At 41.4% G+C, this 13,471-nt stretch overlaps 1 long non-coding RNA gene across 2 annotated transcripts in view; it reads right to left on the bottom strand.

Annotated features, from left to right (window-relative positions):
- The window catches only part of LOC112544216 (uncharacterized), a 50,542-nt gene extending 42,427 nt beyond the window's left edge, over positions 1-8,115 (bottom strand). The window contains exon 1 of one of the 2 annotated variants that reach the window (XR_012901734.1): positions 7,164-8,115. This is a non-coding gene — a long non-coding RNA (uncharacterized LOC112544216). Of the gene's footprint in view, positions 1-99; positions 3,090-7,163 lie in introns of those variants that run through there. The other variant, XR_012901732.1, reaches the window with a different exon arrangement.
- Positions 8,116-13,471: the final 5,356 nt, after the last annotated feature.

Below are 13,471 nucleotides of genomic sequence, written 5' to 3'. Positions count from 1 at the left end.
TCACTTCCTGGAGCTACTGCCTGAGGCTAGCTGAGGCCCTAGCTTGAAGGGACCGCCCCCCCCATACAGCTGTGTCTCAGGCTCCTCTCCTTTGCATACCTCATTGAGGACAACAAAGCCTTATCACTGCCTCCTCTGGTTATCCTTGTAGACACCACAGCACTCCAGCCATGGAACCGGACCTGCCTCCAAGCTGTCAATGGCTCTTAGACCCCATACTGCACCTCCTGCTGCAGGTACTGTAGAAATAAAACCCCCAGCTCATTGCAGGACACCTCCTCTCCTCTCTCCATTCACTGCTCATGCAGCATCACCTCTCCCACCCTCCTCTGCACACCGTGCACCCCTGCTTCTGGCGCCTGGACACCAGTTCTGACTAGTGGGACTGGATCATCATGGAACAGTGGGACAACCAGTAGTAGCTCCAGATCTTCCACATATGGAAGGACACCTTCATGGAGTTGTGTGAGTGGCTTGCCCCTGCCCTCCAGTGACAGAACACCCACATGCAACCCACCATCCCCCTCCAGAAGCGGGTTGCCATCACCACATAAAAGCTTACCACACCAGACAGCTACTTCTCCTTTGGGGACCAGTTTGGCATGGGGTAAGTAGAGGGTTGGTCCTGATGTTTCCAAGAGGTAAGGTTTGGCCTCAGGGAGCACCCAACGACCCTGGTAACACTGTTATTCTCTGTTTGTCTCCTTCTACAGATGGTGAGGATATCAACACAATCCTGCTCTGCTGGCTCATCCTCCTGAGCAATGTGGACCCCATGATCACCAGCTTTGCTGCCATGGGATTTCCCAACTACGGGAGGGGGGGCATTGACAGCACCCACATATCCATCCAGGCTCCTGACCACTGGGTCTCTGAATACATCAACTGCAAGGGGTACTTTACAATCATGTTGCAGGACTTTGTGGGCCACTGCCGCTGGTTCATGGACATCAAACTTAGGTGGCCAGGGAAGGCACATGATGCCCGTATCTTCCACAACTCCAGCCTCTACAAGGAGATGCATACCTGCACGGTTTTCCCTGACCTCACCATGAGGGTCAGGGATGGGGGCATGCCAATGTGCATCATGAGGGATGCAGCCTACTCTCTGTTCTCCTGGCTTATGAAGCCCTACACGGGGCACCTGAGCAAAAGCAAGGAACATTTCACTGCCAGGCTCAGCAGGGCCCACATGGTTGTGGAGAGCACCTTTGGATATCTGAAAGGGAGGTTCTGCTGCCTCCTCACCTACCTTGACCTTCGTGAGTGAAATGTCCCCCAAATGGTGGCAGCCTGTTGTGTCCTGCACAATATATGTGAGAATAAAAAGGAGACATTCCTTCAAGGGTAGGAGGCAGAGGCTGAGCAGGTGGGCAGGGCCTTTGAACAGCTGTGCATGGCTGCCATCTGGCAGGCCCATCAAAGGGCTGTGCACATTCGAGAGGCCCTGAGGGAGAGATTCACATAAGGACCCCGTGACACTATCCTCTGGGCCTCCCCACAAGCAGCCTGTGCATTGCCCCTCTGTGCCTTTCCTTCCCCACCTGTCCCTTCTCCTTCCCTCCCTTCCCTCTCCTTCTCCCTCTTCCCTTCCTCTGTTGATACAGTAAAGCAGATGTTTTGTTTTTGAAACAAGTAACTCTAGTTTTGGTTTAATTGGGGTAAATGTAACTGTGGCAAGAACTTGGGAGGGGAAAGGGGGGAAAGGAAAGGGGAGTATATTGCATATTGCTTGCTCAGGCTTTGGATGCTAGCTATAGATAGCCTCACACCCTAAGGCTCTTTCCATTCCCTTTTCCTCTCTAGTCCTAAAGGCTGTGTCTACACTGGGCCACTTATTCCGGAAAATCAGCCGCTTTTCCGGAATAAGCGGCGAGCTGTCTACACTGGCCCTTGAATTTCTGGAAAAGCAACGATGCTCTATTGTACAAAATAAGCCGCTATTCCGGAAAAACTATTCTGCTCCCGCTCGGGCATAAGTCCTTATTCTGGAACACTGTTCCGGAAAAGGGCCAGTGTAGACAGCCCAGTAGTCTTTTCCAGAAAAGCGCATCTACATTGGCCACAGACGCTTTTCCGGAAAAAGGGCTTTTCCGGAAAAGCAGCCTGCCAATGTAGACGCTCCTTTTCCGGAGAAACTGAAAACGGAATAGTATTCCTTTTTAAGCATTTCTGGAAATTCATGCCAGTGTAGACACAGCCATACACTCAAAACCCTCCAGCTGCCCCACCTCCAGCCATCCTCCATGGCCACAGCAGCATTCTTTTTAAATATTACCAAAGAATATTAGGAAATTAAAATGTCTAGTCTCTCCCTCTCTACCATTCAAATATTTTGTGCATAAATAAAATCTCTTTATGAAGACTTGTCCATTACATGTTAAAGGATCTATTGAGCATATTGCTTGCTCAGACAAAATTTAGATTGCAGTCCCAACTATTGAAAACATCATTAACCTAGGAGTGAAGAATTCTGATAATCTCTCTTATGGTAAAGTTACCATAAACTATGAATTATCTCCTTTAAAAATGCTATTTATTTTTAAGAGAACACTGTGCACATGGGTGCTTACTGCTCTTATTAAACTACATGTTCACTAGCTCAACACATCCCCAGGGATTCAATGGGTATACTACAGCTTCTCTTTTCTTCTTGTTTTTTATGTCAATGCAACATTATCTTTTTCTTTCTTTGGAAGAAGAAATACATTCCCTTAGTACATATAATTGTAGATGGTCAATTTGAATCAGAATGTATGAATTGTCCAAATAATGAAGCAAGAACATATTTTGTCAAACCTACTGTATCTCGTGCAGTAAACAGACTACAAAATTCTGTTTGCTTTTAACCTTACCTACATGAGAAAATGGAACCAGATTAAGCATAATTAGGTTAGTAAATTTACACTGAATTCTGGTAGACACAAGACACAAGAGACTTGGTCTAGGCTGAGTGCTTAATATTTCACTCACTATGATTTATCAAGATCATATCTTTCCAGTAGGACCCAGGCTTTGGATACTAGCTATAGATAGCCTCATACCCTAACGCTCTTTCCATTCCTTTTTCCTCTCTAGTCCTATACACTCAAAACCCAAAATGCAGGACAATGTAGCACTTTAAAAACTAACAAGATGGTTTACTAGATGATGAGCTTTCGTGGGCCAGACCCACTTCCTCAGATCAAATAGTGGAAGAAAGTAATCACAACCATATATACCAAAGGATACAATTAAAAAAATGAACAAATATGAAAAGGACAAATCACATTGCAGAACAGAAAGGGGATGCGGGGGGGAGGGGGAGGGGGAGGAAGGAAGGTAAGTGTCTGTGAATTGATGATATTAAAGGTAGGGAGAGTGGGATGTTTGTGAGTTAATGGTATTACAGGTGATAATTGGGGAAACTGTCTTGGTAATGGGTGAGATAGTTCAAATTCTTGTTAAGTCCTTGTTGGCAAGTGTCGAATTTTAACATGAATGACAGTTCAGAGGATTCCCTTTCAAGTGCAGATGTAAAAGGTCTTTGTAGCAGAATGCAGGTGGCTAAGTCATTTAGAGAGTGTCCTTTCTGGTTAAAGTGGCAAGAAACTGTTTTCTCTTTGTGATCTTGTCTGATATCTGTTTTGTGGGCATTAATCCTTTGGCGAAGTGTCTGAAATGTTTGTCCAATGTACATAGCAGACGGACACTTTCGGCACATGATAGCATAGATTATATTTCTGGATGCGCAGGAATATGTGTTCTTGATCTTATAACTCACTTGGTTAGGTCCAATAATGGTATCAGCAGAATGAATATGTGGACAAAGCTGGCAATGGGGTTTGTTGCAAGGGAAGGTACCAGGGTTGGTATTAGTGTGGTATGTCCTGTTGTGGTTGGTAAGAATCATCTTGAGGTTAGGTGGTTGTCTATAGGAGACTATGGGTCTGTCTCCCAGAGCCTCTTTGAGTATGGTATCCTGTTCCAATATAGGCTGTAGTTTATTGATAATGTGTTGGACAGGTTTAAGTTGGGGGTTGTAGGTGATGACAAGTGGTGTTCTATTGTGGGTTTTCTTGGGTCTGTCTTGAAGTAGATGGTTTCTAGGTATTCGTCTGGCTCTTTCAATTTGCTTTTTTATTTCTCTGGCTGGGTAGTTGAGATTTATAAATGCTTGGTAGAGATCCTGAAGCTTCTGGTCTCTGTCAGTGGGATTAGAGCAGATGCGGTTGTATCGAAGGGCTTGGCTATAGACGATGGATCGTGTGGTGTGTTCTGGATGGGAGCTGGATGCATGTTGGTAACTGTATGAGTCGGTGGGTTTTCTGTAGAGAGTGGTGTCTAATTTTCCATTGTTGATTTGTATGGTGGTGTCCAAATGACTTAGCCACCTGCATTCTGCTACAAAGACCTTTTACATCTGCACTTGAAAGGGAATCCTCTGAACTGTCATTCATGTTAAAATTCGACACTTGCCAACAAGGACTTAACAAGAATTTGAACTATCTCACCCATTACCAAGACAGTTTCCCCAATTATCACCTGTAATACCATTAACTCACAAACATCCCACTCTCCCTACCTTTAATATCATCAATTCACAGACACTTACCTTCCTTCCTCCCCCCCCCCCCCCCCCCCCGCATCCCCCTTCTGTTCTGCAATGTGATTTGTCCTTTTCATATTTGTTCATTTTTTTTAATTGTATCCTTTGGTATATATGGTTGTGACTACTTTCTTCCACTATTTGATCTGAGGAAGTGGGTCTGGCCCACGAAAGCTTATCATGTAGTAAACCATCTTGTTAGTCTTTAAAGTGCTACATTGTCCTGCATTTTGCTTCAACTACCCCAGACTAACATGGCTACATTTCTATCACTCAAAACCCAGTTCCTGAGGGAGCAGAATTCCATAACATATGTTCTGCATCATTTATATTTTGCCTGCAGAGCTTATTTTCTGAATAACCTGGAGAGTGGGGGGAAATTTACCCTTTGAGACAGCCTAGCAATATTGAAACAAAAATTGTTTTTCGCTCCTGTGGTGTTATACTGAAGGGATTAAAGTATTATAACTATTTGCAGACCAGCAGTGTACTGTCATTATCATCACATAGGGCATGTCTACAGCAGGAAACTATTTCAAAATTGCATAAATCGACTTAATAACTCCTGATTTGACAAAATTGAAATAGAGTGTCATCACTACAGAGAAACCTCAAAATTAATCTGAGGCAAGCTCTGTTAATGTTACCTTGACTTAGAGCCCCAGTTATCACTAGGGAGTAATTGGTCTGAATTACTCTGGGGAGTAGTTATTTTGAAATAGCAGCACCGAAGTGTCCACACTAGTGCTATTTCAAAATAATGATTTGGAAGTTAGTGCTATTCCTCAAGAAAACAGATTTCAAAATAAGTGGCCTCTTAGTTCAAAATAGCAGGCGTGGTAGTTTGGAAGCTCCGATTATAAATTAAGTGGAGCGTTATTTCAAAACTAGTCAATTAGCCGGTCATAAGATGGAATTTTCAGGTCTCTCCTCCTCATTGGTCTTCTCTCCTGAGCCTCTGGTCTCTCGCTCCGTCTCTCTCTCTCTCTCTCCTCCTACTATCTCCCCCCCTCTCTCTCAGCTCTCCTCAGCCTTTTGTATCGCTCTACATCTCTCTCTTTCTCTCCTCCCCCGCCTGCCTCTTACTCTCTCCCCGCTCTCCTCTGTCTCCATCGGGAATGCATGCTCGTCCAGGCCCCACCTCCTGGGCATGCACATCACCGCCCCACCATGCTGCATGGGTAGCGTGAACCCCAAACGGCTGTTTGTGCTGCTTGCTCCCACACAGTGGCCCAACTGAGCGGTGCAGAAGTCAGCCAAGCACTGTGGCGGGAGGCTACAGTGCCTCCCAGAGGGAACAGCCAGCATTTCAGCATTACAAAGTCACAGACATTGGGCTACTATATATATGTTAAAGCCCTAGGCTACGTCTACACTGGCCCCTTTTCCGAAAGGGGCATGCTAATTTTACAGGTCGTAATAGGGAAATCCGCGGGGGATTTAAATAAAAATGTCCGCCGTTTTTTTCCGGCTTTTAGAAAAGCCAGAAAAGAGCGTCTACACTGGCCCCGATCCTCCAGAAAAAAGCCCTTTTCCGGAGGATCTCTTATTCCTACTTCGAAGTGGCGGACATTTTTATTTAAATGCCGCAGGGGATATTTAAATCCCCCGCGGATTTCCCTATTACGACCTGTAAAATTAGCATGCCCCTTTCGGAAAAGGGGCCAGTTTAGACGTACCCCTAGTGTAGACCAGGGAATATATAGCTCCCTTATAACATTAGAGTTAGCTTTCAAAGGTAGTCTGTGCCAAATAAAGTACAAACCCTGCTTACCATAATGACTAGTTTTTAATAAGAATACTTTTTAAGGAAAGTTCAAGGCTTATTAATTGGAAGATTTAAAATGCACAATTTAAAACAGTGGGTAATTGATTCCTATTCTTATGCACTGTAATACCTTTTCAACAGGAAAAAGAGCCTGGGATTTATACAGTGGAATATCCATAGGGAATACTGATTGTATGATTAACATAATCATTCAGCTTGTTATCATTGTTCCACACAAGTTCAGTGAAAAATGAATCTTTATGCCATCTGAACTAAAGCATGTGAGGTAGCAGTTGTACTGTAAGAAAAAAGATCAGGTCAAATATGCCATCCAGAGCTATCTTTTACATCTTACATTTCAAGCTTTCAGTTATCTGAAGCTCCTCTATTTTATAATGTTCACACTTTATATCTACTTGTGTGTATATGTATGCCAGTAGAATGGGTTGCTTTACTAGTTTGTCTTTTACTAACTGAAGTGTACTCAACATATATAACTTATGTGTTAAAATTTGAATCACAGAATGAATTGCAGTAAAATGCTAGGCACAATCAGACACTAAAAAGGGTAACTTTACTTCTCATTAGTAATGCAACAATTCTTCCACCTAGGTTTAGCCATACTTTTAAAATGAGGCTTTACACAGTAGGGCTACGTCTACGCTACAAGGGTTTTGCACAATGGTTACAAAGAAAATAAAGATAGAAAATAGAAATAATGGTACCAAGTGACAGCTTAATCTTTAAAGAGCTCTAAGTCTATGTGTACACTTAAGACAAAAGATCACATCCAGGTACAATTTTTACCCCCTTCTGTGCCTCTCGGTCCCAGAGTGTCAGGTCAGGGCTGGTCCCTCAATTCCTAGGAAAGACAAATACAAGGTGGGCGTCCCCGTGGAACCTCGTGAGGTCAAACACCTAACCCGACCAGCAGATAGGTGGTAGATTGACACTCAGAGTAAATGTGCTGCTGTAAATCTTTATACCCATAGGGGCCCGTATCCTCTTTCTTATCTAAGATGCCAAATTGTGTTGGCCCGTCTTTGTGACACCAGTTCTTACAAGTTTCAATTTAATTTACACTTGTAAGAGAGATAACTAAATTGTAAGTACTGGACATTCTTAACTGGGCGGGAGATTCCTCCACCCGCGGACAGTGTGTGTTCGTATCAATATAGGTTTCAGTCAAGGGCACTCCTTGGCAGACTCTTGGTCAGCAATTGGTATATCTCTGTTTACAGCCATCCAGGGTCACTGAGCCTGCATATCCGGGCGTTCTATTCAAGGCTTTTACTGCTCTGTGTGCCCTGTATGCTCCAGGAAAGCAAAAATGGATATTACAGGGGGGTTCCTGTCTGGCTACACCATTCTGTGAATGGCCATCAGAGCTTTCTTGCGCAAGAGCATCCATGTACTGTGGATGCTCTCTTGCCCAAAAGCATATTGCTTTTGCAATGTGCTTTGAGGTGTTGACGTGCTCTTGTGCAAGAAGTTTTTATGCAAAAACTCTTGCACAAAAGGCTTCTTGCGCAAGAAGCATGTAGTATAGATGTAGCCTATGTCTTGATCTCTAAGCTTTTAATGAAAGCATGTGCAAATTAATCTATTACAGGTTGAAGATCTCTAGTCCCGTATCCTCGGAACCTGACCGGTGCCGAACCAGAGAATTTGCAGAACCACGGGAGATCAGTATTGTCTAGCAGCATTCCCAACACTTCCACTGCTTACTGGGCTCTTAAAAGACATTGGCTACGTCTACACTGGCCCCTTCTTCGGAAGAAGCATGCTAATTTTGAAAGTCAGAATAGGGAAATCCGCGGGGGATTTAAATATCCCCCACGGGATTTAAATAAACATGTCTGCCGCTTTTTTTCCGGCTTTTTTCCCTGAAAGTAGGAATAAAAGATCCTCCAGAAAAGGGCTTTATTCCGGAGGATTGGACTAGTCTAGACGCTTTTTTCTGGCTTTTCCCCAAGCCGGAAAAAAAGCGGCGGACATGTTTATTTGAATCCCGCGGGGGATATTTAAATCCCCCGCGGATTTCCCTATTCTGACTTTCAAAATTAGCATGCCCTTTCCGAAGAAGGGGCCAGTGTAGACGTAGCCATTTAGGGGTAAATTAGAGCTAAATTACAGCACAGAACATTGAGAGTCAGGACTGGTGGCTACTCACAAACTTTATGGGACAGCGGGAAACACGGCCACACTCATGATAAGTGGACATTTGGCTAACTAACCTCATGCTGGACCATGGAGGTTCAACCTGTATTAGGAAATCTGCTTTCAAGCACAAATAATCTTTCAAGTGTAGACTTGGCCAGAGAGATTAAGTGACTTGCTCAAAGACATGCGGGGTTTCAGTTGAGAGCTCATTTCTGTCTCAGTTTGACAGAACAGAGACTTGAGCTTGAATCTCCTACATCTCAGGTGGGTGCCCTATTAACATTTGGCTCATCTACACGGGATCAAATGTCAGAAAAAAAACCCCTCTTTTGGAACATCACCTCTTCATAAAACGAGGTTTACAGGGATGCTGAAAAAACGTGTCTGCTTTTCCGAATTTTTTTTTTGGACACAGGATACAGCTTGGATATCCTGAAAAAGCTCTGTAATCTAGACATATCCTGAGTCTTTGAAAGTCAGTATTCCATTTACAGTCATGGTGCAAGAGACTAGTGTAATTACAAGAGGAGATGTTTTTGGAAACAGGCCCTTAATGCTAATGGAAACAGGACTTGACTCACTGCTGCCTTATATAACCACTTTTACAGGTATGAAATGGGCATAAAAGGCTGCCAAATGATAGGTGTACCCTAGTACACCTACTTGGCCCTGGTTTTGCACAGGTGTAGATGATTAAATAAGACTTTGCCAGTGAATCAGACCTGATAAGCATCACATTTCTCATTAAACTACATTTTTTAAATCAATATTGTTTTCTGAGTTCCAGTGATTAAGATTGACCTGCTTAGCAACGAATCTTGCACATAGTCACTTAGCTTTTGCATGAAATTCCCCTTATCTTATCTGTGGGTGTCTTGTCCATTGTGACAATTAATATTCCAAAACAGGATTCTTGCATCATCTTTGTGTATTCTGCAAGAGATCTTGCTGCTCTGCAAGTTATTTCATAATTGTATAGAGTGAGGATTGAGGGATGCTGAGGTGTAGTTCTGCTCTGTGAAGAAATGGTAAAAATGGCTTTGTGAGGATTCTCATAGATTATATTTTTTCAGTGGCTTGCATATCATGTCTGTTCAGTTTACAAATAAGAGGCTTTTTTTTTTACTGCCAACTAGACAGAAATCAGTTCTCTTGAGGTAAAAGGGAACATTTTCACAGTAACTTTTCAGAGCATTACATCAAAGTGTAGTGTTAGAAGTCAATGATTTGTTTTCAACATTTTCTTTCTTGTAGAATTCTCTTTTTCTTACCATTTTCAGACAAAATTCCTTGCTCACATAAATAAATACAACACAACTGAAGTTAATGAGATTCACTAATTTACAACAGTGGAGAATGTGGTTGAATATATATGCTCTGCTTTCCCCAAGAATGGCAAATCCTTTCAAATTTCTTTATGCAAGAATGCAAAAGATGACTTTCGAAGGGCTGTTTTTATGGCAACCATTGGCAGGGAGACAGCCTGCTATCAAACTTGTGCTATCATAGCAAACTATTAGATAAATTCAATAGCACATTATATGATCACCAGTAAACTGGTTTAGACATTTTTATAGTCATAGTCCCTGCATGCTATAAAACTATCTAATCACAATTTCCATTCTCATTTCACTGATTGAAGTAGAGCATTGAAGTTTCCTATTTCGTTTTTCCTGAGGCTTGATGACATTATGTAACCTAGTGTTGCCTGATTTTTGTTTACTAGCTTTCTTAAAACTTTATTATTCATTGAAAGATTAATATTAAACTGCAAAAAGACTCTTCGTCATAATTACTTCTTTACAATGTACAACTTAATGTGCTATAGCATATTTCTCACACATTGTATTCCCCAGATTTGTAATAAGTTAATACATGGCCTTATCCTGCAATTTTGCATTCATGTGAGTTGTCTACTTAAAGCTAACGGAACCACTTTTGAGGAGAGATGCAGTATTAAGACCATAGTTTCAAAACTTTATCTTTCTATTTTACTTTAGAAAAAGACGAAAAAGAGAGAACATACCTCGCTCCTGAAGCCTTTACTCACATGAGCCAGCCCTTGCTTTCTATAACAGTGCTATTGAGTAAGGAGCTCCCTCATGGGTAAAAAATGTGTGATCTCAGGCTTTTGGATGAGATTGCTGAAACAAAAAGATACAAAAAAGTTTGATGGCATGAGCAGAAAAAGAAAAGGCTCTTGTGCAATCTGGATTGAAATTGTTTGAGGGGATCTCATTCATAAATCAGATGAAGTGAGGGCAGGAGGGAGGGACATAATATTATTCCATTGTTATATTAACCATAAATGTGCATGTAACAGAAGACTCTGATTCTCTAGCAATATTTGCCATCTTAATCTTTTCAACAGAAGGGAAAATCTCAAATATCAACACTTATATTGTACAAAATTCTAGATTGTGTTATTTTCAGTTTCATGAGTTTGATCTGGATTGCAGTTACATGCTAATAACAAAGTAAATAGAGAAGGCACTGGAATAAGCTAGCTTTTTATCTTGGAGCATGTGATGTCAAAGCAAAGAGATTTGTCAATAGAACATGGAAACATTTATTTGGTTTATAATAGACATACCAATTCATTTGGAAGAACTACTGCTGTATTTTCAGGATAACTTATTTTTGCTTTTCATGTCACTTTACACAAGCATTTAACCTTCAGACTGTAAATCTTCTTGACACTTAACAAAGCTGCAATCCCTTTCTCTTTGCATTTAGAAACTGTTAATGAGAATTGTAAGGCTAAGGGATATACAAAAAGCAAAAGCCCCTAAATGCCTTTCCTGTTTTTAAAATTAAAATGATCAGGAGGCCAAAGAGTGCTTGACTTAAGTTAACTTGCACAAGTACAGCCTCAGGAGGATCTCATTCTATTGCTGAATCAAATTAATGTTGAAGGAGGAATAGGTATAATTAAGTGACTGCTCTCTTTTTGCCCTCCACCTGCTACCTGAAGTATCTGATTACCATTGGTCATTTTGTGTGACTTTAAACACATCTATCAGAGCTGCAAGAATACCAAAATACATTCCTGGACAGAAAATTTAGCTTCAGGAGCAGGGAATGGACATACACTTGGGCAGGCCTTTTTTAAGAAAATATGGAATTAGATCCATAGCTAGCATAAATCAGTTCTACTGAAGTCAGTGAATCAGTGCTACAGATTTACACTAGCTGAAGATTTGGATCACAGAACTGGAAAGTGAGGAAAATAATAGATAAATTATTAATAGTAAATTAGAAATGGATATTCAGACTTTATAAACAGACATAACTTCATTTAAGTTGACAGGACAGACAGAGCATGTTCTACACTGCTGCTTTTGTCAGTGTAACCCTGAGCAACATAAAGTACATTGACTTAAATGCTATCCCTACCTGCACTACGTAGCTGGGAGATAATGTCTCACCCACACAACTTCTGCTTCTTATGGAGGTGCAGTAATTATGCCAATGGGAGAGTGCTCTCTCATCAGTATAGTGTGTTTTCACCAGACGTGCAATAGCTGTGCAGTAGCATTGGTGCTGCCTCGCCAATAATGCCTTAGTGTAAACTTGTCCAGTAAATCAGAAAGTGCCAGAAGCAACATAATGACCATGATTTAGAGGCTGTAGATGTCAGAAAGAAAAACACACAACTGGACTATAACATCCTGAGGGCCAATAAACCTCTCTTCCCTCCAACAGTAAAATAATAATAATAATAATAATAATAATAATAATGTAATTATCTGCCACTTGGAGTTTTTGTGTTGCTGCTGTTGATATTCATTGGACATTCAATACTGTCTTCCTTAAACTTACATGGCACACAGTTCATTGTTACTGTGCCAAGCTGCAGTGAGAGATTAAAATGCCCTTGGTTCAATTTAGTGAATTTCACTGTAACCAACTGCCCATTATCTCCATTGAAAGCAATGGCATTCGATGTTGCAAACAGTCTTAAAATTTCATGCTCTGCACAAAATGAACTGGTTTCATTGTAATCTGTAATGGCAGCATGCTTTGAATGAAAATGTTATGGTTCTGTTTATAACATGTCATTTCTTGCACTGTCAGTGTCTGAAAATATTTCTTTTACAGTCTAACATTCCACCTGTTCCAAAAGTGTTTTGAAAGGAAATGATTTTAAATCTGAAGAAACCAGCCAATTATATTGATTGAGTGACAGTAGGTGATGACTGGCACTTTATCTATTTATATGTATTTGATATTTAAAAATTTGTAAGTATCCTAAAAATGGCATATGTTTGAGTGCTTCCCTGTCTCTTCACTTTTGGTATGCCACATGTCATCTTGGGTTCCTGAATATGAAAGCTTATGCATGGACTTTAAATATAGAATTAGGGCCTCTGGGCACAGGTTACAACTCCCTGGTTGATTAAAAGTCTGTCTCAGCAAAAATTAGACCATTGAGCATTGAGCACTCTAACTTCAGCCAATGGTGTAACTGTCAGTCTGAAGACCCAGATCTAGTGCAGCTCCATTCTACTATTATGCAGAACACCTCTACATGTCCTCTCTCTCTCCTAATATGCTTCATGTGAGGGCGGTATGCATATATGCCAGTGGAGAATTCGCCAACATAAGAGGAATTCTCTATCGGCTATTTCCAGCCATTTTAAGAGGCACAAAAGTAGCCTTAGTAATCAAGAAATTCCAGGTGTTAGGATCTCCTGAAACTTAGTAACAGTTTTGAGGTCTGAAGAAGTCCTCGATCTTTTCACGTGTATATGCCACTCTCTGGGAAATGCTGGAGTCAAGAATGAAGGATTCAGCTGCACATTGTAATGCCTAAGTGAACTGATAGCTGCGGCACTGTAACTGCATTCTTCCTCCATCTTTTGACCCTTCATTTTTAAGCAGGCAATCAACTAGTTTCTTTGGGTTTCTTTCTGGTTTCCATATACTATGAAGAGTCTATTTAAATGATG

This window comes from Pelodiscus sinensis, chromosome 2 (assembly GCF_049634645.1).
Source record: "Pelodiscus sinensis isolate JC-2024 chromosome 2, ASM4963464v1, whole genome shotgun sequence".
NCBI lineage: Eukaryota > Metazoa > Chordata > Testudines > Trionychidae > Pelodiscus > Pelodiscus sinensis.
The sequence above is the reverse complement of the archived record's forward strand: the minus strand, read 5'-3'. Positions and strand labels throughout refer to the sequence as shown.